We start from the raw sequence: 27,728 nt of genomic DNA, 5'->3' as shown, positions 1-27,728 counted from the left end.
GTTGACTGCCATCCGTTACACCGAATACATTTGGCACAGGAAAAAAGAAACTGCAACATCCATTACCCGATTATATTTAAATCCAGAGTTATGTCAAGAAAGGAGCAGTAGGTGAATGTGAGAAGGGGCAGCAACAAGCAATTTTATTCCTCGAGTTTTTACTACCCTTCAACATTATCGTGAACGATCATGTACTTCAGCAATATTTTATGATTTGTCCCCCTCCCTGTGGAGACTTCTGACTTCAAGGTATGCATAAATCTCTGCTATGAATAAAATATCGGCATTTCTCCAGGGTAGATGACATCAAAGATTCTCCACACTGTGGGCGAAGTGATGTCTCCACATTTCGGTTCTAAATGGCCTACTTCATATTTTGAAAGTGTTGTTCCAATATTCTATCTGATTTATTGTGGAAAAAATCTTCCGGTATGAAAATCCAGAAGCCTCATTGCATGTTGGATGCGGTCACCACTAATTCTTCTAATATTCAGAATCTCTCCCCGTGTGATGACGGCATAATTCTCACCTCCTCAATCTCTCGTCGTGTGATGGGGGCATAAGTCCACGAATCATTATGATGAGTATTTCCTGCAATAGTTATATGGATGTCCTTCAGGTAGGGGGAATACATATGTTCACATTATTGCTTATGTAGCCTTAGCAAGGACACTTGAAGTTGTGGGAAGTAGATTTTTACTTTTAAGTTCAAATTCCAATGCTTTTAACAACTTACACATCATTCTGACGTGATAATTAATGGCCATCTCTTATCATCAGTACGTCTACATCCATGAAGTTGCCAATCAACAGAATGATGGGGAAAGCACCTGACAAATATAGAAATATTTGAAGAAGATGGACAACCAAAGGGCATTGTGGAAGAGTAGAACGATGGGAATGTTCTGACAGTCGGTAAAGGACCGATGCATGAATGACACCCATCTATACCCTGAGTACACATGAACGTTCGCCTTTGAAGGGCAGTTCAGAAGGAGTCATGGCACTCTGATACAAAATGAATTTATTCATCTTCATTACAAATGTAGATTAGAACTTCTGCCCTCTCCTGAGATCTTGATATTCCCAACAAAAAACGTCTTCTCGAAGAAACTCTTTCTTGGTCCCCTTTGCTCTATTTTAACCATTCATCAGACATTGCTCATTTCCACTGAACTGTAATTCGTTTTCCCTTCTCTAATTTTCCCCGTTTTCTCTGAACTATACTTTAATTGTATAACACGCAAGTATAGCGTATTCCCTATTTTCTGTGTCTTAATTATGTATGATTATTTATACTTATTTTAAACTGTACACGAATTATGTTATTATAAGTTTAACAAGCCTGGTTTCAGTCAATATTACGACATTTCGCAAACTGCACTGATGGATTCATGCTTCATATTTTTAAAGTCTGCATTGTTTACATAGAGCTTGGAGGAAATAAACCTTTTAGTTTCGGATTGGTCTAGGCCACCTGTAATTTGTATTATATTTGTTTTAATGTTGTGCACTATTTATAAGTGCATACATTGCAGATTCAACTGTAATCTCTTGGTGATTTTGAACAGTTAAAACAATAAGCTGCAGTTGTAGATATTTCGTCTAATCTACGACTGTGAAATGGATCCTTGGAAACGTTGTCTAGACAGGAACTTTCCCTTGCCACAGAGCCGTGCATCCGTGTTCCTCTGCATAGACTCAGAGGTACTGACGTTTGCATCGTTTAGGCAAATAGAGTTTTCTGTTCCTGATCATAAGAGTTCCCCCAGTAAGGATCCTTTTCCTCATGTCCTTCTTTTATGACTTGGTAAGTAGATAAGTTCCAGCAAAAATGTTGGCATTTTAACTTTCAATATTGGCTATCCCATCAATGGCAACATTTTCGACCGCCAATTACAGTTTATTTTGTTTTCTTACAGTGCGGAATTCGCTGAAGTGTAAACAAGCCAGTTGACTCTCTCATAGTTCGTTTTCCTCTTCCCGCGCAACATTACATTTTATATAAATTTAACGGAAGCAAATGGGAATGTGCTGCACAATGGACAGCGGTCCGAACAGAGTAGCAAGACATTGTTTTACCTAAACCATTGCAAACCTGTCAATGAAGGCTGAAACACTAAGTCAATTAAAGCATTCTAGTGGAAATCAATACATCTTGGACGTTAAAGGAAGCATGAGAAATGGAGTTCCTGTAGAAAAGCGATTGAGATATATAATGACCAGCTATGACCTTGTTGACTGGCGAGCAGTTTCGCTTGGCATATTTCTATTCATCAGTCCTTCTGCTGTGATATATCCCGGAATGCAAATATTCAGCAACTTGTTTGTAGTGAACAATTATATGAGCTACAAATGTGGGCAGTGTATAAAATACTAGGGTGAGTGCAAAATTGGAACACAATGAAGAATACAAGACGCATTTCAGCATAAATGTGCGGGGGTGAGACGGAGCACCGTAGCGCTGGGGACGGCAAAATAGGTGCTGCTATCTCAGATTTACAAGTTATTCCTGTGATAGCATGGGTATCCTCCGAGTGATCCGGATTTCTCCAACACTCACAAGATTGTGGATTGTTACATTAACTGGTCTCTATAAACTTCCTCCAATGTATAGGGGAGTTACAAAATCTGGCCAGGGTTGATTTGATTTTATTTGTGGATGGACGTGAATTACCTGCATCACTGAAGTTACATTGTAATTGGCGAAGTGAATTCCTGTGGCTAATCATTGGGGATTGGAAAATGCGACAACATCTTTCAGGGACATCAGCAGGCAATTTTTTGATCGTACAGCTGACACAGTTTCGACAGATAAAGTATTTTTAATTTTAAACGCGTTTCCTCCCTAAAATGACCAATTTCACCTTCAGTGTGGATTTGCTTAAACACATGGAAATTCGTGGCACTATGTTGTACCTGTTAACCCTGCACTATTTCATATCGTTGCCAAATTCCTCTAGGTAATCAGGACATTAGAAGAAATACAAAATACTTGTTTGATTATGCGATAAGCACAACTAACATAAATCAAACTCTTAATTTGAATGAAAACTGTAGTGAAAAAGAAAAGACATAGAGATTTAATAATGGAAAATCGTTGCGAATAATATTTTGCAGACATGGAAAAAGTGAAAGACATTCTCAAAGATTTAGGTGAGAAAAATCAGTATCTACCCGACTCTAATTAATGACGCAATCTGCGTGTTTTCTGTTTCCATGCAATAATCAAAAGATAAAAACAAAGATATACATTGAGGTGCCAGAATATGAAATTTATTCAGCTTTGAATACTTGTAATATGATGAGAATATAGTTCACATTCTTTGGCGGCAGATTTTATTATCGTGTTCTTTCTTGAAAGATGCGATTGTTATTCCACTTACTGTCATTCTATCTCCGGATCTTTGAGATTTACGAGACATTTTGGTGAAAACATGCTTGCATTTGAATTCCTAAATCTATCTGCGTGAAGATTTCAAGTTGTCAAACAAATCAGTGCCTTCTGCCTCAAGATAATACGCCAGTTGACAATTTCAAAATTTTGAAATATTTAGCATGACATCGTCTCAACAAGCTGTGCAGCAATCCACACATAAGCATTCGGTCTCAACCCAGGGGTGATTTCCGGTCTATGTCGGATGTGACTTTTTCAAATAGACGCAACTACCGTAAGTTTAGAGCCGAATTCCAAGCAAAGCTTCAAAAAAAGTTGAAGTCCGAAGTCCACCAACTGGAGCGACAAATATCCCGGACACTTGGGAATAACATGATTTGTGCCAAAGGATACAATTGTGACTTGTAGATATCACGTCACTCCTTCAAGCAATTAAACTCCAACATTCCTAAGGCAGCGTATTCACCTGAATAAATAGAGTAGTTTGTGAATCCAACTGCAAAGGAGCGTTGAACAATAAATGCTGGTCTTGCCAAGAAAAAAAAACAGATGATAAAAATAAAGATTATTTTAAAAAATCATTTGAAGATGATCGTGAAATAATGCATGTTCTGCCTTCTGGCTTTATCAGGATGAATTCACATTTGTCCTGATTACAATTTCCAGTATTTGTTTTCGGGAGGGTATGCGAGAGTCAAGAATAATGAAAACATGTCCTTTGGCCATGGATTCGGTGCCGCCACAAAACAGCCATTCACAGAAACCTTGCATGATTCCAATAGTAACCTTTCTACATTCCAATAAACTCCTCACTGCCCGATTTTTAACATTGACCCTATACACACGACTTCTACAATTTCCACAACTGATAATATTTATCTATGGATCTACGCAATCCACAGCCGAATTTTTTGAAGATGGTCACTCCCATTCTTCAGAGCTGCAATTAGCATTTGTCCAGCCTATCCAGTGGTTTCTAACAAGACAAAGCAGTTATCCCAGAAATCAAAATAGAAAACGTTCCATGATTTTCTCCTGATTATATTCCCTTTTATAAATAAGCAGTTCAAAATTGCCTGTGTTGATCCTCTTCGTGTTCTCACAAAAACTTGGTATGCAGTTGCCAGAGGCCTCAACTGTGGTGCAACATCACCTTGCGACAAATAATATTCTATAGGCCTTTCTAATTATTTCCTGTGCATGCATGCCTATGTTTCTTCAACGAGGGCGCCTACTTCTCTCAAGACAGTAATATTGAACAATCTCCCTTTTATGTCCCCTAATTTATCTTCTCTACTTTCAAGCGATATTCTGTTTATTTCCTTCTGTTTTAATTTCTCACAGATGCAAGTAATCTTTCGTGCCTGGCACTGCCATTTTCTTACTTACACTTCGTCTAAATTATTTTACAAGCATTTTGCTTCCCTTCAAATATTATTGCCAATACGATTTGAGCACTATAATCTCAGTCCTTTCTGTAAAATCATTTTGAAATATTACAGATATTTCAGTACTCGGCATGGCCTCTTTGACATGGCAACACTGATAGGTTGCAAAAGGGAATACGAGCTAATTACCATTACATTTTCTGTAGTGTATATAGTCCTGCATCCAACCGGATAATAATCCCAACTGCAAGAGGTAGTGCCTTGATTTTACGTGGCACTGGAAGAAATAACTTAGGAAAATTAAATTCCCTTACTTTCGTTGTTTCGCTATTTTCACCACAATACCGAAAAAGAACTGTTTTATATTTTGAAGCACACGCCATTTCCATTTCCCAACTTCCATATGGTTAATTGTTTAGTGTTTATCTGGATGCCGCAACTTCACATAATTCGTTCGAAAAAAAATCCTCTGTACATAAAGAATTGTGCATGTAAAATTTTCTCTGATTTCAATTTTGCACACTAAAATATTTCAATTTGTATTTGATTTATCAGGATATTTCACACTGCCCCTGCAATCTAAACAACTGGAATTTACCCAATCCTATAAACTCCAGTTATCTTGATTGCTATGCATGTGATGTCAATTCTCTCATCTGTTCCGTAAATATATCAGAAAACAAAATATTGCACAGTGGACATTGCTGTGGCAAAGGTACCAAAAAAAAAAAGAAGGCTATTGTCTTCACCTTTCCTTTAGATTGTAAGTACTTAGATTTCATCCAATATTTGGAATTATTTTACTGTAGTACTATATTCCTAGCACCACGGGTGAAAATGTCTGTAGTCCACATAGTGCTGAATAATTCTACAGCAAGAGAAAATAAGATTATGGTTGATACTGTTTCTGTCTCCTTTTGTTTCAATCTCTTTTATCCGACGGAGGATATCAAAAGGGCAATTTAATGGCCATCTGTTCTGCCAGGGAGTACCAATAGGTTGGAGTTGTCAGCGACCATTCTTACATTTCATGTTCCTACAATCCATTGCCATTTCTATGAATGCCGTATTCAATTTGACGTGAATATCACCAAAAGAAACACACCGCATTCTTGAATTCCTATTTCTTTCTTTTGTTAGTGAGATGTAACTGATCTTTTTTGACTCTTCAGAGGAAAGGGTGCGCCAAGAAGGTAAGGGAAAATGAACATTTGGACAGACAGACGAAGACGATCTATTACATTCATCTGGAGAGCTCGTCTAATACCACTAATATGTTCAATAACTTTTGTCAGAGTTGAAGAATATGTGGCAAAACAAAGGTAAGAGAAAAAGTTGGACTGTTCACTTTAGGCCTTGTTATCAACAATGTTGTTTTATGCTAAACGAAGAGCTTGGCATACGACGCAGTGAAATAAGAGTTTCAGGAAAGAAAAGTTCAGCAGTGTCTCAAATTATTACGGCCCACCGCCAATATATGTGCCCAGAACCGACGGGTACCGCACGAGCACCATGTAATTTTACCAAGAGATTAAAAGAGGAAAACTGAAGGGCTCATTTTTCTTCAACTATTTAGATAAGAAACAACAAATCTAAAAATAATACAGTAAAACCTCCGACAAGATTTGTTCCATACTGCAGAGTCCAGAATGAATATTTAACTATCAGGAAACAGACGGCAGTTCTCCCGAAAGAAGTTATGTTCCAAATCTGGCAAGTGATCAAGGAATGACGCGATTATGGATCAAATACCAGTTGAGTAGTGACGATTACATTAATATTTCCTTAATCATTTCAACAGAGAAACAAATGACTGTAGATGCTGAACCCAGATGGAAAAAACTATGATCCTGGAGCAACTCAGCAGGCCAGGCATCATCCATGGAAAAAAAAACAAGCGGTCAACCTTTCGGGTCAGGACCCTTGCTCAGGACTGAAGATAGGAAAATTGGAAGCCCAATATATTGGGAAGCAGAGCAGTGATAGGTGGACAAAGAATGAGAGGCGGGATGGTCACAAGGTGGTGATAGGTAGATGTAGGTAAGCGATGTTGATAGGCACGAGCGGGGGAGGAGCGGAGAGTAGTCCGCCGGCGATGGGTCAACCATCTGGAGAGAAAAAAAGGATGGAGTAGAAAAGAGAGAGAATCTAGGAAAGAGAAGAAAAGAAGAGGAATGGCGGAGGAGTGACATGGTGGGGAAAGGGATGTGGGGATTACTTGAAGTGGGAGAATTCAATATTCTCCGAATTGAAGTAAACCCGACACCCCTTCCCCCACACTGTCCCCCCCACCATGCCTATTATTTTCTTCCGTATCCTAGCCTCTCTCTCTTTTATTAGCCTCTTTTTTCTCTCGCCATACCTTTGACCCATCCCACGCTGGAACTGCTCTCCCATCCTCCCCCACACCTGCGTATCACTGTCTCTTACCTGCATCTACCTAGCACCACCTTGTGCCCACACAGTATCCGCTCCTTTGTCCACCTTCCACAACTCTGCTTTCCCCTCCTACATATTGGACATGCCGCCTTCCGAAGGGTCCTTGCCCAGTACGTTGACCGCATGTTTTTCTCCACGTATGTTGCCTTGTCTTTGTAACAGAATCCTAATAATACGCAATGAAAACCAGAGATCCCCACTTAACATGGAATGAAATTATTGACTAGCCATTTTTATGACTTGCTTTTGTATCCTTGAATATTTCAGTCAAGACGATAGGAAATGGCATGAAATTTCACTACAGCAGCTTGCTCTCAAACTTAACCTCCCAGCTACGCCCAAATATGAATGCAAATTAATTTGATGTTTCCTTCTCAATTATCGAATTACTCTGTCGTAAAGAACCGTGGCAAAGATCTTTCCAAGTATGTGTCGCTTGGTAGTGGAAATAAAATTATTTAGCTGAGAAAAGTAGCTTCTTCACTGACCTTCAGCAACAATCAATTAACCAAAGCAAAGTCATATACTTGAATGGCAACCCACCTACCATTCTAATATGTTGACAAATGTTGTGTTGATGCCAGGGAGGCTTTAGGTTGCCAGTAATGGATGAAATTCCACAAATAGGCGGTGTTAAACACGTCATTACTCTTGCACCATGATATGGTTCTGCCTATTACATTGCTAGTGAAAGGTTCAGGATACTATGAGTGGAACAAAGAAGTTGATGCTGCGACATGTCGGGAGCAGGATTTTCGATTCCCTTTGACCTCATTAAATTGTACTTGTGTTGTACTAATATTTCGTACTGTCGTCCCGAAATCAATTTCCCTTTCCGTCCGCTGTAAATAACACAGTGCCACGAGGTCGATTCGAACAAATACCTTTATTAGCAGTGCACTGCTGGGAGAATTCTCTTCAGCACTCTCTCAGAGTCGCCTCCCGAGTTATATCGGTACAAAGGGGTAGACAGAGATTTATACAGGTATTGTCACGCACACTTTAATGAGTCGGGTGCCGGAGTTCTTGGTTGAGCAGGAAACGGACAAAGGGCTACTGCAGATGGACAAAGAGCAGCCTCACACCACAGGTTCAGCTAATCATTTTGCAATCGGGTGAGACAAAGGCAGGTATCACCTTCATTGTTTGATACAGCCTTCCCATTTCCCGTTAAGATTGACCATCATCTCCATAGTCAAGCATAATGGGAATCCAATTAAGTTCCAGACACAGCAATTACCACACAACACCCAGCCCAGGTAAGCAGTGGTGTGGCTGTTCTGGCCTGAAGGACACTTTTCAAATCAGTATTTCGAGCAGCCATAATTCTCATCCGTCTTAAGATATCAATACAGTTATAGTTTATTAATCCTACACCTCCTCAATACTACTGTATAAATTACTCGTTACCCTTGTAGCATGCCATTGTGAAGAGATCATTCTTTATTTAAAAAGGCGTACAGTGGCCCCGGAAAGAGAGTAATGTAATTGTTTAATTCGAGAAAAATAGATAGAAACAGATGGGCTACTGATGCGATGGCCTGATAATCGCTGAGTTCTAAACACACTAAACTTGTGCAAGGTATGGCAAGAAAGAACTTCTGTGCCATTATTTTGATGTTCATTGACTTCAGAACTGCCACATATCCTGATGCCATACTCAGATAAACTTGTCTTGTCAGTTTAAAAGCCTGCAAACATAAACTGAACGACCCATGTTTAGAATAAACATTTAATTGAACGAAATATGTCTGGTGAAAAACAAGCTACGCATCGTCAGAAATATGGTGGGCGCAAAGTGTCAATTAATAGCACAGCCGGCGACAACTTCCACTGTCTTGTTAGTGCTTGCATGCCGACTGAATGGGAATAGATCTGTCTAAATGGATTTCTCGTCGATTTTACAAAATCCATGTTTCCAAAATTCTTAAAGTTGCAAAATAAAGATTACACAATCTAAACTTATAAAAGTCATTCAATTAAATGGTATACTTCCCGACCTAATATTTTACATCCACTGTTCAATGTGAAGCAGACCTTAACCTTCAGCTTTCATTATACGCCTAGTATCAGTTTTAAAGCCATAAAACAGAAAAAAAAACATCAAATAAGCAAATCCCCAATCTCTCGTGTGTCCTTACTGCACAAACCTGTTCCAGACAGAAATTAATCTGCATATTAATTTCACCGTTACTCTTTTGAGCTGCTCATTTCGCTTCTGGTGCAAAGAAGGTTGACGGAAGTAAATACGTAAAATATTTCATGAATTTTGTATTCCACTGAGTTCGCTCCAAGAATCCTTCATCAATTTTAGATTGAGTAGAAAAAAATCATATGCAGACATTTCTAATTCTGACTTGTTCCACGTGGGGATATAAATATGTATTTTTAAATGAATGACACGAACCTTTCGGTGAATTGCTCAACTTCGACATATGATTGCTATGCATGTAAATCCTAGCTCAGCAGTTCAGTTTCCAGTCAAATTGGACTTAAAACAAAAATATCCCTTTCCAAATTTCCATGTCTGACTTCCATATTTAATGGGGCAGGATTGTCAATGAACACCACATTTTAAGGATATCTATTTATTGTTCGTAACAGAATTTGATTCAAACATCCTTTCGAGTAAATCCGCGACAATTCTGTAATCCTCGTACAGACGATATTGGGCCTTCTTCCGACATATTCAGGCGAAGATCTGAATATTAAACAATCGGGTGCTAGGTGTTCATTTGTAAGACAGGCGTGATTGGCATGCGTACACCTGATCTATGTTCGTCAGTGGGCTCAGCGACGTTTTCCTCATTGTTTGTGGGTACTCGCTATGTTAAGTACATTGTAGCATTTGGATCCCCAACTGGAAAGCCAACCCTATTTCAAAAGTCTACAAATCCACATGTAGAAGACGGCAAGGTTCAATTCAGTTAGGAGTTTGCACTAATCTTGATCCCATGCCCTGAGCTACACAAATCACGTCCTGTGTTGTATAATTATGTAGCCGGAGAAAGAGTGTACGTTCTGTTGGATTAATCAAGAATACAGAGTCGTTGTCAATGAAGACTTTGCTACAGTTAACTCAGAGCAATCGCACTTAAATGATATGTGTTTACATTATTGGCACGTAATCCTGTAAAGTGTAACGAAGAACGTAGAAAACCATATTCTGTTGCAGGTCGAAGACGATAAGAGAAAGATTGAATTTGTTCTTTCTTTTATCGTCTTCGTCATCGTCTACATATTTAATATGTATCGAAATCATGAGCACACTCTACAGATTAGGTCATGCTATTTTTATACAAAGGTAGTCTAACTAAGATGAAAGCAAATTTACCATGGATAGAATTAGGACCACTACATTAAGACTCGTTCAGAATCATTCTGCACCTTCCAAGATAAATTTGTTTTAAAAAATGTGTAGTATAATATATTCAGCCCATAAGAGAAGAATGGGTGGAACGAATTGAATATCCAAATTTAGCCATACCAAAATTGTGTGTGTGCTGTCATTTCAGTAACAGCAAGCAGCAAGGCTCCAGAGCCACAGGCAAAATACTGTACATGTATGCAAATATTGAACACTCCCTGTATAATTAAACACGATCATTCAGGAGTTTTGTGTTTCAGAATTGGAAAACTTGAAGACTATTTTACAGTTGACAGGTCTGTGAGTTAATTGAGCACGAACTATAAATTTATGGTGAAACATAACTGTGCATTAGAAATTAAATTTAATTATTCCCCCAAAGTAAACCAAATTCCAAAGTACGGTAGTTATATTCCCTTTCGTATTCTGTTGGGCAACCTTCGATAGAACCTACCGCACAGTTACCGGTCTGCTTTACGATTATGAACGTTCACTCTTATTAACCATAATGTTTATTCCAGATGGAGAGAACTTCAGAAAGATGAAATGTTGTCAGTGTTAAGACAACGCTGACCACTCTATACTTCATATGCTTTTTTTCTATTAACTAATGTCAGTCTCGCTCTCGCACTCTCTCACATACACAGACACAGACAGACGCACACCGACTCACACACATACACAGGCAAACACGCACTCACGCAACAAAGAAATCCTACCGCACGAGCAAAATTGTAATGAAGTTAATAGTTGGTGAAAAAGAAACGTGTTTTTACTTCAGTTCCCACGGACAATATATTACATTAAATGAGTGCATAAATCTGATAACGTGGCTAAAGTGACTACTAATAATGGCTTGAATAAAACGTTGCATGGACTTCCAACAACGTACTTCCATTTCTTGTTGCATTTCCCATGGCAACTGTACTATGTTCACACCAGAGGTCTTTATATAACTGACGGGTTGCTCAATGCCTGAGAGTCTAGTTATGAATGGATGACATTAATATTGATCTTGACTCCAATGAAATTCATTGTAGAACAGCGCAGGATGTTTTCCTCCCTGATGGATCGTCGCAAATAATTTTCGCCATTGTGATAGTCGAAATGATCCTGATGGTTTTTCACAAAAGTGGGGTCGAATTTATAATGAAAGTAAAATGAATCATGAATGTGTAGTTGGAAACGTTAACCAATTTCACTTCCATAATTTAACTTTGAACTCAACTGTTTTATCCAATAAAGACGAACACGTGTTGCAAAGAGAACTCGGTAAGAATATTGACCGAATAATTATTGAATCGATTTATGTGAAATAAGAAATAACATATTATTCTTGTGAATACACCATGAATACAGATAGCATTGAAGAAATATATTAATTTTAGCAAGGCGAAGAGTGGTCAAAATCGGAAGAAGTGATTTTATATCTGATAATGTCTGAGGGAGCAGGGCTAAAATTAACATTATAATAAAATACCCACGGTGATGTTTGTGTTTAACATAACATTTCATATTCGGTTTGAGGATGAAATTCACAGGTCTGAAACAATTGCATAAAAGTTAAGTTAATACAACCACAAAGGAACGAATGAATAGTTGGCTCATGTGAGCTTGGAAAATAGATTCAAAGGTAAGACGGCGTGTAAGCCAAGCTAAGTATTTGAGAAACAGCTGTCATACATTCCGCTCATTACAAACAAGAGCATTGGACGTCAGCGTCTGCATAAAAAAGTCAGATTCAGAATCCGAATTAAATTTATTATCACTGACTTATGTGTCCTGAAGTATTTTGTTTTACGGGAGCAGTGGGATACAAAGATATAACATTACTATAAATTGCAATAAATAAATAAATAAATAGTGCGAGAAAAGGAATAACGAGGCAGTAGTCATGGGTTTCATGAATCATTCGGAAATCTGAGGGGAAAACTCTGTTCCTCAATCGTTAAGTGTGAGTCGTCAGTATCCTCTACCTCTTCTTCGATGTTATTATCGAGAAACGATCACTCCCCGGATGTTGAGGGCCCTTCGTGATGAATGCATCTTTGTTGAGGCACCGCATCTTGGAGATTATCTCGATGGTAAAGTTGGTTGTGTCCGTGATGAAGCTGGCTGAGTCTATAACACTCTGTAGCATCTTGCTATCCTGTGCATTGGAGCCTCAATACCAGGCTGTGAAACAACTAGTCAGAATGCTCTCCACCATACATCTATAGAAATTTGTCAAAGTCATTGGTAATATATAGAATCTCCTCAAACTCCGAATGAAGTAGAGGCGCAGGCGAATTCATGAGTTAAGGAGGATTTCGAATTGAAAGTAGATGCAGTTGGGAAGATTGGTGCTAGGATATGATAGATACCAGGGACGTTCTGTAAGAAATAAACAGAGGATGCCTTAAAATTATAACGTGGAAGGAAACAGGTTATGAGATTAAGCCAGAAAACATTGAAAAATATAGCGTGAACATTGCCACAAATATCCGTAAGGGAACGGAGTACCTTCAGAACGCATTGACCCATTAGTTTATGCGACTAGGATTGATAAATAGGTGTAATTAAATGGCAATTTGAAGAAATGTCTCATAATACTTTCATATATAAGCACTGAAACCATTCCATCGTAGAAAATGTGTGGACTGAAATACGAACATCAGAACATAAAAAGAGAAGCAAAACAAACCAATTAATTCAAATGAAAAGATTGTTAATAGACGACTGGATTTCAACGCGAAAAGATTATGATTTGCACATATGTATTTGATATTACTCCGAAGTATCTATGTAAATTCTCCATTGATCCACAATCATTACTCCTACTTTTCACCGGTATTGTCTCTTGTCACGGCTCGGGTGGTAATCTCCCGCTAATGCCTAATAATTGAACAGTAGAAGTGTAAACTTAATCACAGCCGGGCACAATTTGAAACAAAAACAACTTATCTTTAACCCTTTGTGAAAGCTGGTTATTTTAATAGGAGATGCAGCTCACACTCTCTTCTCCTAAACTGCTACTTAAAATCTACATTAAATCTGTAATGTTTTCATGTTGCACTTAAATGAGGCAAAATGGTCATTATATCTCTCATAGAGTGTCCTGAGACAATCTGAAAAGTTAGAGACTTGATGTTTGGTGAAAATAAAATTCTACCCCAGACTTTCAATCTCGTTCGTCCCGAAATCAATTGACTTCATAAGAATCAATGAAGCAGCTACCGATGTTTGTACCGACAAAAATTCATTCCATATTGAACAGTATAACTTGACATGAACAGAAGATCTTAGCGGTGCTTTACAAAGCAAAATTTTAAACCGATGTCCAGGATTTACAAGTGACTTGTCATTGCATTCCAGATATACGACGACTGAATGGAGCTCTTCGAGAAGCAGGTGGGCAAATAAATTATCAATTGTTCTGTTGACGTAGTTACGGATTCCCATATGGTTCTTGCTTAACGCCATTTGCTTTTTTCTCAAGGTAATACCTTGATGATAACAGGACACCAAATAAAAACTGTTGCCGAATTTGATCGAACAAGGGAATACGATTCTACTTCTGAAACAAGTGGGAGCAGAAAACGTTTGTATCACTCATAAGGCCAAGCGGCGATGTTCGGAAGAGAAACAGTTGAGTTTTGTTTAAATTGCACAGAAGTTGTGTGTGTGTGTGTGTGTGTGTGTGTGTGTGTGTGTGTGTGTGTGTGTGTGTGTGTGTGGGAGGGCGTGGTGGGGCGTGGTGATGGTGGATTGATAAGATAAAGACCATATTTATGATAGTGCGAAGCAAGGTTTGATGTCTTCATACACTGCATGCATTTTGCACTTGAATAAATATTAGCTTTGAGGCCATTTGGCAACATATGCTTCCGTTTTTTTTCCATCAAGCAATGTTGCTCTATTTATACCAAGAACGTACTTCATTGTTTCTTTTCAGATCATACAGCTTCACAAAAATTATTAAGTAATTTTTAAAGCTTAATAGGGCGACATGAATATGCAAATTTTAATAGACTTGGGCACCTCATCTGGAATAAACATTACTCGTTAGTCAAGTCCAATTGAACGCTTCGACCTGAAGTGGAATGGCGATGTTCACTATGAAGTTCAACGGTTGTTAGTTCTGATTGTAACTTACTCCAATATTTTGAAAGTAGAAAGCATGTACGTGTATACATATATCACGCTTTGAAGATATGGCAACAGTAACACGACTACTCATTTGAATATTAGTTTTAAGTAACTAAACTTCGGAATATATACTTTGTGGTCCGGAAAATAGTTTTGACGCTCTGATAACAGGAAAGCTATAATATAAAGACGAATGCGTCTTTGTCCAAGAAGCAAACATTTCTAGCGTTAGTATGTTCATTCATGAGTGGATGTCATTGAATACTTCATTCTTTTATTATTTTCTTACGATAGAGGCTGAGGTCATTTTGGTGCATCAAGAAGATATGGACTTTCAGAATAGACGACCAGTATAATTTCCACACATTTCCCCATAGGGTGTTCACACTCACAAGTTTATCAATTTCCCTCCTCGAGACTTACCCGCATTTGCTGCAAATTACAGTATCAGTTCACCTCCAAAAAAGCATGCCTTTGGGATGTTAGAAGAAATCGATGAAGGAGGTGAATAAACATGCCTTCATGGGGAATAGGTGCAGACTTCACATATAGCATATAGCGCCAAGGGTTAGTGCAGAATTCGGGTGACGGGAATTGCGATATAAAGGCACTACTAGTTGTTTTATTGTGAAACGAAGTGGCATAATCACCATGTAGCGATATCATTAAAATGCAGACGTAAAATGAATTGTATGTATGGTTCATAAATGCAAATGGTACCTTTTCCTAATGCATCTAAATTTAAAGTTCATATTTTATGTAAAATATCAATTGCTTGTGTGATGACATTCTCAATGTCTGCGCGCCATAGTTTTCGTTATTTATTAAATTTTGTATCTTCGTAAGGGCAATTGCTGAGCAAGGAAAAAATGTTCGAGATATTAATAGGGGGACCTCTCGTAAGTATTTGTGCAACTGCAGTTCACCTCTTCTTTTGCCATGTACTTTTTAGGGATTGGTGTTTTGACATTCTACAGAATCAATCTAGTTATTTATACACCGAATAATATTTATGGACCGTGGTCATATGCAGAAAGTTTCATTTCATTATTGTCGTGAAGTCAGATGAGGGTACACATTGAACCATAAAATAATTATGTTCATTATTTGACATTCATATTCATTCTGATTCCAAATGAAGCCAGAAAAAATAGATGTTGTGAAAAAAGCAACCTATATTTTAGAGTCTCTGTTGCCCGCCGATGATATCCACAGAAAAACGCGCAATGTAGCATGTCATTATACTTGCTACCTTTTTTGTTTACAGAGCAAAAATTACGGTTCTGTCAGAGAGGTAAATAAAGATAATGAGACCAGATTTCTGCTCTGGTATAATTATGTTCCAGTATCTACTATTTCGTCCTGATCTATTTCAATTCACTGATATTAATCTCAGAGTTCCTGGAAAACTGTAATAACGCTGGTGAGTACAGGAGAATGCATTTTTTGTTTCTCATTTCTTATTTTTCCATGTTCCATACTCTCAGGTCCATGTTTGTGCCCTGACTCAATGACGATGTTCACCCTCTCTTCTGAAATATGTTTATCATTAAATCTGCACAAATATATATATATATATATATATATATATATATATATATAGAGAGAGAGAGAGAGAGAGAGAGAGAGAGAGAGAGAGAGAGAGAGTTCCAGTACTGTTTTATGCTCTATGGCAATAGATGCAGTCTTTCAATCATCGCAGAGCAGACCTCCTCCGTAACCCTCTGAACTGCTTCACCAAGCCGAATTCAGATCCAATTAACCAGTTAGCCTTTGATCCCATGGTCACTAAACTTTTGCACCACACTATCATTTGGGAACTTGTCAAAGACATGCTTGGAGCCTAGGTACACTACCTAAACGGCACCACGCTCATCAATACATTGTAAGCATACCACTGTCCACGAGACAGAACATACTCCAAGATGCAGCTTTCTCTGAGGTATTGCACTAATGTGCCCCGGGCTCATAATTGCTTGACAGCATTTTACTGTTTCATTGTGTACAAGGGTATCATTTTTTTGCAATAATCCGCATATTTGGCTCACGATTAATTTGTTGAGAACAATGTTTCGCGCAGAAAATACCGAGAAGAAACGTTATGGTAGGTACGATCAAGTAATGTGGACTGGAAATGAACACAGGCTCCAGATGACTGTCTCTTAAAGTGGACACTGCATTAATCTCTTCATTCTCACTCTCTTTATCCTAAACCGTATCCTGTGTAGGACAATGAATCCTTGTTAAAATCGAGATGGCCGACCAGTATATGCATCAGTGCAGCATTACACGCATGCTAATTAGCAAAGCTATTAAGCAACCGGAAAACAAGAGGTCGATGGGCTATATTATGTTTTCATTGTGTTGTTCAACTTTACCATCGCTCAAAAATAGTATCTGGGATAAAAAGAAGACTGCCTTAGTGGCAACATCTCCGCCAATTTCAAACAACGGTGGCACTGACATAGCTGAAAATTTGCCCTCTGAATTATCTGAGAAATGCACTTCCGTTCTTTAGCAAAACTTATTTGGCAACAACCCCCAAGTTTTCAAATGAAACACAAAGAAGTGTCAGAGTTGCAGATGCATCTTATTCATCAATTCATGTTTAGCGTCACCCACACTTGAAAATATATTGAATTTCCCTCGATACTCCTTCTAGCTAAATTCAGTAGCTCTCCTCGAAAGCTCTGTAAGATTGACTTCATCAAAATTTAAGAAGGGCTGAATGTTGTGCCCGGACGTTAATCAATGAAGAGTAATTGATGTTGCTTTCAATGTTAAAAAAATAAAAATAACTATTTCAGATCATGAACTGTCATTTATTCTGCTTCAGTATTCTTCTTGTTATTTACTTTCAATATGTATTTTGTATTACATAGCTTTCCCAGTTCCTAGTTCTGAATGCAATTATAATCGTGACATTTACAACTTCTCTAGCACACAATTGTTTTTTTTATGTGCTCAAATACACCTCAATTAATTCTAAAATACTTGCAAGGTAAACTATCTCCCATGTCCTCATAAATTTTTGTTAAAATTTCTGTGATTACTTGGTTCCCCTGTTCCCATATTTACGCATTTGGCATTCTGTGGAAATGTTTTGTTTCTACTCACGTAAGTATGACTTGAAAGTTAAACCATTTTTCTAACCACATTTTATTCTAGACTGTGTGCTTAGACCGCAAATAAATCAACTTCAAAAATTCCTATTCACTTCCAGAAATGCAAGCGTTTTCAGACCTGGTAGAAGAGATAGGTGAGGCAGTAATCTAAGAACACAATAAGATTTATCTGTGGAGATATCTTATAGAATTAAATTTAACATTTAATAACAAAAGTCGGATTCGCCTGATCTATCTTTGCACGGTTACAAGGGTGGAAGCACAGGTTTGCAGGATTTCTAAAGTTTGATCAGCTCTGAGTGACACGGTAAACTACCTGAAAATGGAAAGTGCAACCACAGTCTGCAATCTTTTGCTGAGAAGCTCATGTTGAACGAAAATTATTGAATACTTTGGGGATAGTACAAGACTCGATGAACAGGTGACGTGGATATCTTGTATAGGTCTTTAACATGGACATTCCTGCACGCTGGTAAAAGACAGAAAATACATCGAATCTAAAGGAATAAAAGATACATACTACGTGCGTTTCGATCAGCGGTAAGAACCGAGCATTTTGGGGGCTTTAAAAGTTTAAAACAGGTTCCACAGAGTCAGGTCCAAGTATTTAGCTTTTGCTATAAATGCATTCTAAAACTTCCCACTGCAAACTAGTTCCTAGATAGTACATAACATTGTGATTGACAAAGAAAGTGGATGTTTATATTACAACAAGATTTCAATTGACTAATAAATTGGGAAGAAGCTGTCAAACGATATTCAATTTATTGAACTGTAGGGCTGATCTTTTGTGACTGAAGAAATGACAAGTAAATACAGAATCATTGGCCTGATTCTGATATTTGCACAGTGAGAGGTTGGCGTTCTGTTTTTACAGATATTCTCATATAGAACGGTCCAGTTTGACAATATGGTTCAAAATACATCTCATGTTTTGTTCTTTATCAGTGATATATGATAACGGGGAGGTTATTCTGGAATTTTACCTCACAATTAAATATTGCGTAAAGTTCAAAAGAGACTGTTTCTATTCTATGTAATTCTGCTAGCAGTTCTCAGTCCGGTGAATCCAAATCCAAGAAAGACTGTGGCTCAAGTCACAAGAAAACACTGTCACCTGTTTGTGAATTTCGAAGTCACAAGTCATCCTGAGTTGGGAGGTTACTGAACTCCATCTTGTCAAGAACGGTCCTAAATAGTCGTCGCGCTGATGCCCAAAAATGAATAGCAAGAATACTTACAAACTGTTCCACATGATGGGAGATATATGCTTCAAACAGGGCAAAGATACCATAAACATCCACAGTTGCTGGATTGGAAAAATGAAGATCTATTCGATAAGATCGATACTGTTATCAGTGGAAATGAAGACGATGACGGGAGAATTAAATAAGATGTATTCACAAGATCACAAGATCACAAGACAAGGGAGCAGAAGCAGGCCATTCGGCTACGGAAAGTAAATAGACTGGATACATTCCTCTATTCAAATAAACCACTAATTTGTCATTGAAGCCAATCACAATCTCCTGCTAATTCTGTCAATAGATGAAATAATGTCGGTGCTCACATTACTCAGACAACTTCCGTTTAGAGAGTTAATTGTGAATAAAAACTCCTCCTGTCTGTATTCGGCATATGTTAATAGATTCCTGATATGTGTTATATAGGGGAATTTGTGATGCTACATTCATTCTGCTGGCTACTAACACCTTCATCGAAATATATACTCTTCTAGTCTCCGTGGAAAATACGAGTGCGCATTTATTGCACCATTTCAGAAATAATTTTGGGCAATATTATTAGAGGCAATGCTTGCCTTTATGTAACGTTGAAGTCCAAAATATATTTACCTATGTAGTTTTCCATGACTGTCTTAACAATCTACCAAACTTTAACCTATCTCAGCATGTGCCAATAATAAATCAAATGTGAATTGCAAAATCCACAGTGAAATATTGCCTAACATCTAAGGTTTTTTGTTCGTTTCATAGCGATAACGCAAATGGAAAAAGATAATGGTAATGACTACAACTTATTTACTAAAATCCTATATTAAATTTGGATCAACTCTTATAGATTTGATTGGATACAAATAGGTAATTTCAGATCACGCAGATCTAATCACACAAGAACAGTGATGAAAGATAAGAGGAGTTGCTTGTGTTGCTTCGGTTAAAGCCCACCTTTCACGTTTGACGAAATCAGCAATACCTGCAACAAATGAAGTGGAACCCAAAATAATCGTGACACAGTAAACGTTCTGCATTTTGTCCGGCGCCTGATATGAGCCGATGTGTTTATCGTTCGGTTAAGGTACAAATCATAATTTAAACAGAGTTTTTACATCACCAGCGAACTAATTTTTCAAAATCTAATTATCTATCTTTCATTGCATCATTAACATATGCTATGTAATGAACAAGAAATGGTTCTTTAATTCGAGGCATGTGAACAGTGAGTGAAAAGAAGCTAAATATGTTAAAAGCTTAGTTTTCCATAATATTTCTCAAACAAATGCTGTAAATCATTTATCAGTGTGGTTTAAAATGAAAATTATTTTATATATTTTATTTTCTCTGTATATTCTCATTTGAATTTTAAGTCGGGGCTCATCAGTGTGAGCAAGATCTGCACATTTAGCATGGTGAACTCTAATGAAAAAAACTCTGTAAACTAATGCATAGAACGCATTAATTAGAACATATGGTTGGGCACACAATGTATGGAAAATGCACTGTGTGAGAGCTTGTGGGCCTCATTAAGGTAACAATGACCAGATCTGCAGCAGGTGCTGGTTTCTCAAGTAATTTTGGGTCACGGTCGATGAGCTGGAATCCTATCTTCAAATCCTGTGACACGTCATGGTAGGAGACAATTACCTTAACACGATTTTCCATAGAACAGTCACAGTCTTTAGATTAACTGTATCTAAATTGGCAGATGCTCAAGGATAGAACAATGCTGACTGTCAAGAGGCAGGTGAAGGCTCAGAACGCTAGTTTAAAACTCAATACTCCGTGTTGTCCAATAGGTACTAGATTCTTACTCCGTTGTAGTCGAGTTTGAGGATAACAGGGAAGATTCATAATCTGTTAAAAGCACCACGACACAAGAAGCCGTTTAAATATGTTCATGCTGGGGAAGCGAAATTCAGTGGAGCTACAGACTTTCCTTCTGAGCTGGAGAAGATATTGGAGTAGGAGATCCCGTTGCCATTACGAATTTAAGCAGTACAGATGAGCTATTATGAAGTCCTTGAAGCAAGATTTACATGCAGGAACACAAGCGTGACAACGAAGCGAACCACATGGATATTTTAAAACGGGTAAATCGCGTCAGTACTGCAAATAAGTGAACACAAAACTTGGTGTGGTAGAAAGGGTTGAGGATTCGTGCGATATTAGTGCCACCACTGTGGAGAAAAAACAACCATTTCAGTTGTTTTAAGCTTCAACTAAATCTTCCTTGATTCACTGTTATGGTGAATTCATAAATGGGTTTGTACACGGGCTTTAGAGGAAATACGAGGAAAAGTATTTCCTGGATCGGGATGTTTAATAAATACACAGGAAATGAGGGAGCAGAGGCACTGGATAAGGTTGGAAAAGTTGAATATAGAAGTTTGACTGGCTGGGAGACAAAATTTGAGCACAAATATGCAGAACAGAGCAAATGCAGAATCAATGAAGTTTGTCAAAAATCGGAGCTTAAGGATCTTTATTTTTCATGCACTGCGAATTTGCAATAAAACAGTTGAGGCAATAGAATATATAGCAACATACGAATATAGTCCACTAGCCGTTAGGCTGACAGGACTGAAAGGTGACCAGGACTGGGTGCTCAGGACTGAGTGTTTTTTCCAGGTTTCCGAAATAGCAGGCTAAATGGGGAATAGCGGAACGATGGGGAAGCTTTGTTGATCAAGGAAGTTGTCAAAGCCGTCTTTTGAAGACCAATTTTGAAGCAGTTTGTGTTGAAATCATAAATGGTGGAGAAAGACAGCGGGAATAGTATATAGGAGTCTGAAATCTGTGATTTCGATTCGGCGGAGCATAAACGGAGAAATATCTAGGGCATGTTTGAAGGGAACTGGATTTGTTATGGGAGATTTTAATCCATATATTTATTGGACGAAGAAATCTGCGAAGGGTATTGTCCACGAATAATCTGTTGAATGAATCTTGGATTCCTTCTCAGAGCAGTGTGCCACAGAACGTAGACGGGAACAGGTCATTTGGTCATATCCAAAGTAGAGCAAATAATAACATGATTTATGGTTAGAGATCCTCTAATAGGTAATGACTACAATAGGATAGACTTCCAGTTTCAGTTTGAGGACGAACATCGCAGGACACAAACTCAGTTTACAACTTACACAAATGCAATGAAAATGATATGGAGATACAGTTGTCTCACATGGACTTGGACAATAATCTGCAAGACAGGTTAATAGATTAACAGTGGCGGATATCCAGACACCTAGTCCATGACGCTCAGCAAGAATGTATTCCAATTTGTAAGAGGGATTTTATGACAAAGATCCACATTCTGGGCTTAATAATGGAGGTCAAGTATGATGATAAATGAGAAGTCAGTCATATAGAGTGGCAAAAATGGTGGTAGGCCAGAGCACTTGGACGTTATTGCGATCCAGTACAGAAGGAGTACGACTCTCGTAAAAATGGCAAAAAAGTGAGCTTAACATTGCGTGTATTATTAAAACAAAGACTAACGCCGCTATGGCTTTCACAATAGGAATAAGGTGGCTACGCTAAGAGTGGGACCTTTGGGGAACAAAACTGGTAAATTAATAGCAGGGAATAAAGAAATGCCAGTTGTGCTAAATCAATATATTGCATCGGTCTTCACCGTGGAGGACACTGCAACCATCTCAAACATAACAGATGCATTGATTTCAATTTATATACAGGAACTGTAAAATTAACAATCACATGGGATGAAATACTAGAGAAATTCATATGGCCTACGCCCAGGCAATTGAAAGGAAATTGCTGCTCAGTTACTGTCTGAACAATTTCTGAAACTGCCAGTTCCCGGTATGTACTTCAAGATTCGAAAAGAACCAATGTAACTCAACTTACTTAAAAAGAAGAAAAAAGACACGAAAATAGACTGGATGGTTTAAACACTATCGTTGGCTAAATACTAGGGTCAGTGGTCGAAGGGGAAATATCCAATCATTTGGAAAAGCGATCAATATCAATCAAAAGAATCAATAATATTCAGATTGGTTTATTCAGTTGTACGTCATGATCGTCCAATGTGCTCTAAATATTGAGGATTTGACAGGGAAAGTAGAAAATGGGAAATTATAGGTGTAGTGCATTCTGATTGACTAGGTGCCACTTAAGACAATGGTGTTATTGGAAGAAGTGCGTTAGCACGGATTGAAAACTTGCTCTGACCTGGAAAACTGAGAGCTGGAATAAACAAGTCCTTTCTCAGGCTGGAAGGATGTAACACGTTGAATACAAAGGTTCGGTTTTTGACACTCGATTTTCAAGTACTAACGTTAACACATAGATATGAAATTGAATTTTTCCAAGCTTGTGAATGATAAGAAACGAAGAGCACCGTCGCGTTTTGATGAATTTGAGATCTTGAAAATGGATTAAGATAGAATGGGTGATCACGCGAAAACCTAGTGAATAGAGTTTAATCTGGAGAGTTTGTGAGGCTATGCTCTTTGGTAATTAGATTCATATTACGGGTCATTATCTGACTAAGAGACTGACAATTAGTGATATTCAGAGGGACCTAGGTTTTTCAGTGCATGAATCACGACACGTGAGATTGCAGGTCCAACAAGTTGCTAAGGTGATAAAGAGCACTATGGTCTTTACAGTGAAATGGTTAGTATTTTAGAATAAGGTAATTTGTTACAGTTGTATAGGGTGTGTTGAAGCAACACAGGGAATGCCGTGCACAGTCTTGATGCCGTTAAACCTACACAAAATAATAATAAGATTAAAGACAGTCCAAAAATAACACGAGGCTAGTTTCTGGCATGAGCTTTTAGGGAAAAAATGAGGGATGACCTTATTCCAACATGAATGTCCATAAAGTGGTTTGACAGCATAGAGGTTGAGAAGTTTTCACGATTGATAGAGTCATGGACAAGAAGAGAGAGTTACTAGATAGGGGGCGGTAATTTAAATCGAGGTGTGCATAAATCTCCTCCCTCGGAGATAGTGAATTTCCTGAATTTTCTGAACCAAAAGATGCTAGAAACAGATAATTGGACTTCCGAAAAGTGGAGGAAATAATCCTTAAAATATCGAGGAATTAAGATTTATGGGGTACTGACACAGAAGGGAATTTACGGTCAATATCACACTGAATGGCTGGGCAGGTTAACTTAATAAATTAAATTAATTACGTATCTGTGAAAACGTCTGATCATCCTGTACCATCATTAAGACAGCAATATTCCGTTTATGTAGCACTCCCCACAATAAGATTTGAAAATTGGAATCGACTTACAGGCAGTGCGTTTTTAACGTTTAGCCGCTAATTAATCCAGTGAACGTGCAATCTTGTTTGAACATACAGCACCGGGAAGGACACCCGGGATTCAACTGGAACCTGTAGGGCATTTATAACTTTGAGGCACCTGAGAACAAATCCAGTAACTTCTCCGGCAGATGCAAAACAAAATGACTGAAATTTAAATGGTTACGATTGATTTTGACCATGCAACAAGACGAGGTTCATGATTTTCACGTAGTTAACGAGAATATCGAAGTCATTCAGTCGTTTGGATATGAAACGTGGTGGAAGGAAATTGGGCTTTCAGAATTTCTGAGCCCCAGCTCCCAACTGCAGTGCAATTAGCGAAGTGACAATATTACAAAGAAAAATATGTGTTTTAAGCTTTAAATCGTTTTCTAAAAACTGGGAGCTATCTTTCAAAGCTTAGAAAATAGTTTTAAAAATTGTTTGGCAATGGGCAACGAATGCTCAACAACTTAGTTACATATAAAAGAAGTAAAAATCTCTCTGTGTGGGGAAAATACACCGTCAAACAGCTGAGAAGATGGATAATATCGTCTATTTAAAAGAACTATATGCCCTGAGTCTATTCTATGATTCACAAGCAAAAATCTGTTACTGAGTTATCCAATAAAACAAAAAGTCTGATGCACCAGATAGTCGACCAAACGTATGGTGGCCGTCAATGTTACTAGACATTTTCCTCTTTACGATTGCTCACATGAAGGAAACGCAGCTGAAATATAACTTCCAGAGTTGTGCAAACCGTCGAGTAGCAAGTTGACAGTTTTCTATACTCAATGCTTCATGTAACCGGACACGGGGCAAACTGGTGGTAATAGAGATACTTTTCGTTGCAGACCATTTCCAAAATAAAGAAAATGTTGTTTATCACCTTATGATAACAAATAAGCACCCTTCTATGTTATGTCTTCCAATTCCAGAAATACGCAAACTTAAGGACGCTCTCAAATATACAGGTTTGAAAATGAATAACGTTTCGAAAATATGCAAATAGAAACATGGTAATAAGGCATTCGTGCTTTAGGCATTAGCAGGATAGTGGCAGGCTGTTTCGACTGTAACAACCCTTAAATTCATCATTTTGTTCTATTGCCCTTCTCAATATCAATGGCAAATTCCATTGGATGGGCTAGCTCACCAACAGATTTCTATCATGTTCCGGGAGATTAACAGTGCCGAGCATCCTCAACTTCAGCCTAACTGTTGGCCAAAATGCAGTCAACACATTAACCAACTTCATCCCCATTAACCTGTCAATATTCGTACCTCTTCTCCAGGACATCTGTCTTTTATCTTGATAGATTACAGGAGAATCGTCGGGTCTACGGGGATTGCCATCGCTGCAAATTTGATGTGAAGTACCTGAAGAGTCAGATGGAGAGGTTGTTTTGATAATAACGAGTTCAGCGACATAAATGAACGTACTGAAGCAGATAAAAATTGTTGGGACCTTGCTCAATTAAGAAACAAGGCACTCAGATCGTATTAGTGAGCGCGTGATCGAAAAGCAGCAGACAGCAGGGATCACAGAGACAGAGAAATGCTGGAGGGTCTCAAAGTACTCCCGTCGAAAAAAGGAGGAAACTTTTTTCAAAGTCTGCATAAGTTGAATTGACTTCGTAGTGGAGCAATAAAATAAAGACGCAGGAGACTGCAGATGCTGTAAACGGGAGCAACACAAAATGCGCAGGAGGAACGTAGAAGATCAGGCACGATCTATGGAGGGGAATGGACAGACGTTTCGGGTGGAGACCCTTCATCTGGACTGGGTACAGATAGATGATGCCTGACACCTTCAGTTCCTCTAGCGCTTTGTGCATTCCTCCAGCATAATCATGAGCCGTATGTAAAGTTAAAATTGGGAACTGTGGAATTGACAGACGACCTTTGCCCCTTCTCTCTCTGATTGCTCTGTTAGCAAGGTAGCGATAGCAACAGATGAACCTGCGGCTGCCTTCGCGACACCTTTTACGTCAGAAATGAACAGATACAGGGAGGAGAAGAGAGCAGAGGGATGAGTACAACAAGTGCTGGTATTTTGTGGAAAGGAGAATGGATCTGTAGTCTGGAGTGACGATCGTTGACTCGGCAGAGAAGCGAAGGCGATGGGAGAATAAGTTCCCCGTAATGTCGGGCTGGATGTGCAAGAAGTTGGAAGACCCAGGGCCACGATGATGAGACTAAAGTGAGAAGTCTATCTTGGGAATTAGAAGGTGGAGGATCAAAAGGCATGGCGTCCGCAAATGACATTTACACGTGTCCTTACGTCACCTCTATCATCTCTGCATTTAAACCAATTTATTTCCTCTTCCTCTCTGTTTCTGCGATCTGCAATCTTAACTGTGTTTCTCATTGTCATTTTCATCCTGATCAGAGTTTCTCACGGACCTTTGCTCACCACATTATTATATCCCAGATTTAGACCATCTGTCAACAGAGTTATATTCTTGAGCTCCTTCTGTGACAACACATTCTGCCGCGAACTGTCGTGGTTCCGTCTTTCCTTTACATTTGGCCACACTTAATATTGCTACGAGCAATGAACTCCTTTTGAACATCAAGTTTCGAAATGACCAACAGTTTTTGAATTTACACTTACACCCGTGGTTCTTCTGAGGTCCTTTACTACAAAGATAGTTTCCCAATCAAAATTGGCTAATGTTTCCTCCGGACGCGAAACACTGTGCAGCTTCCTCTGACGTGAGGAGTGCCTGAGGTAATTCCCTTTTGTATGATCAGTGGGCCAATTAACCCCCTTCATCCTTCCACTCGTTTGCCGCGACTCCATTCACTTTTTGCATATGCAAGGTGTAATAATCGGGTTCATATGTGTCGAAGCTACCTCTGCCTTTGTGTGAGTTAATTGCAACGTCCTTTGACCCTGTTCTACTTGAGCGGCACCTTTGTTTTTTTTTTACCTCGACGACTACATTGTGCTGCTTCATACACTCACACAGCCGTCACAGATTAAACTAATTATTCTCTCAATTCCCATCCGACTGTCACCTGCTGGCTAACCTCGGAATTTTCCCTTTACTGTTTGTATCTATTTAACTCCAGTTAATGGGACTAACTGGTGACAGGCCTACTAACTACCACAAATATCCGGACCATACTACTTTACCTGCGGTAAATTTTCCAGTCCAGTTACCCAGATCCCCTTCCTCCGTTGAATTTGCTCCGATGACAAGATGCCTCACGCAACTATTGTTGATATATTTCCTTCTTCCTGAACTGGGTCATCCACTTCATGCCTCTATCTGATGTATTTCACGGATATTTACTCCCAGCTCCTCTATTTATAGTCAAGGATAGGATAGATTGTCCTTGGTCCTCAACATCTC

The sequence above is a fragment of the Pristis pectinata genome, chromosome 20 (genome assembly GCF_009764475.1).
Source record: "Pristis pectinata isolate sPriPec2 chromosome 20, sPriPec2.1.pri, whole genome shotgun sequence".
Lineage (NCBI taxonomy): Eukaryota > Metazoa > Chordata > Chondrichthyes > Rhinopristiformes > Pristidae > Pristis > Pristis pectinata.
Note: the sequence above shows the minus strand (reverse complement) of the source record.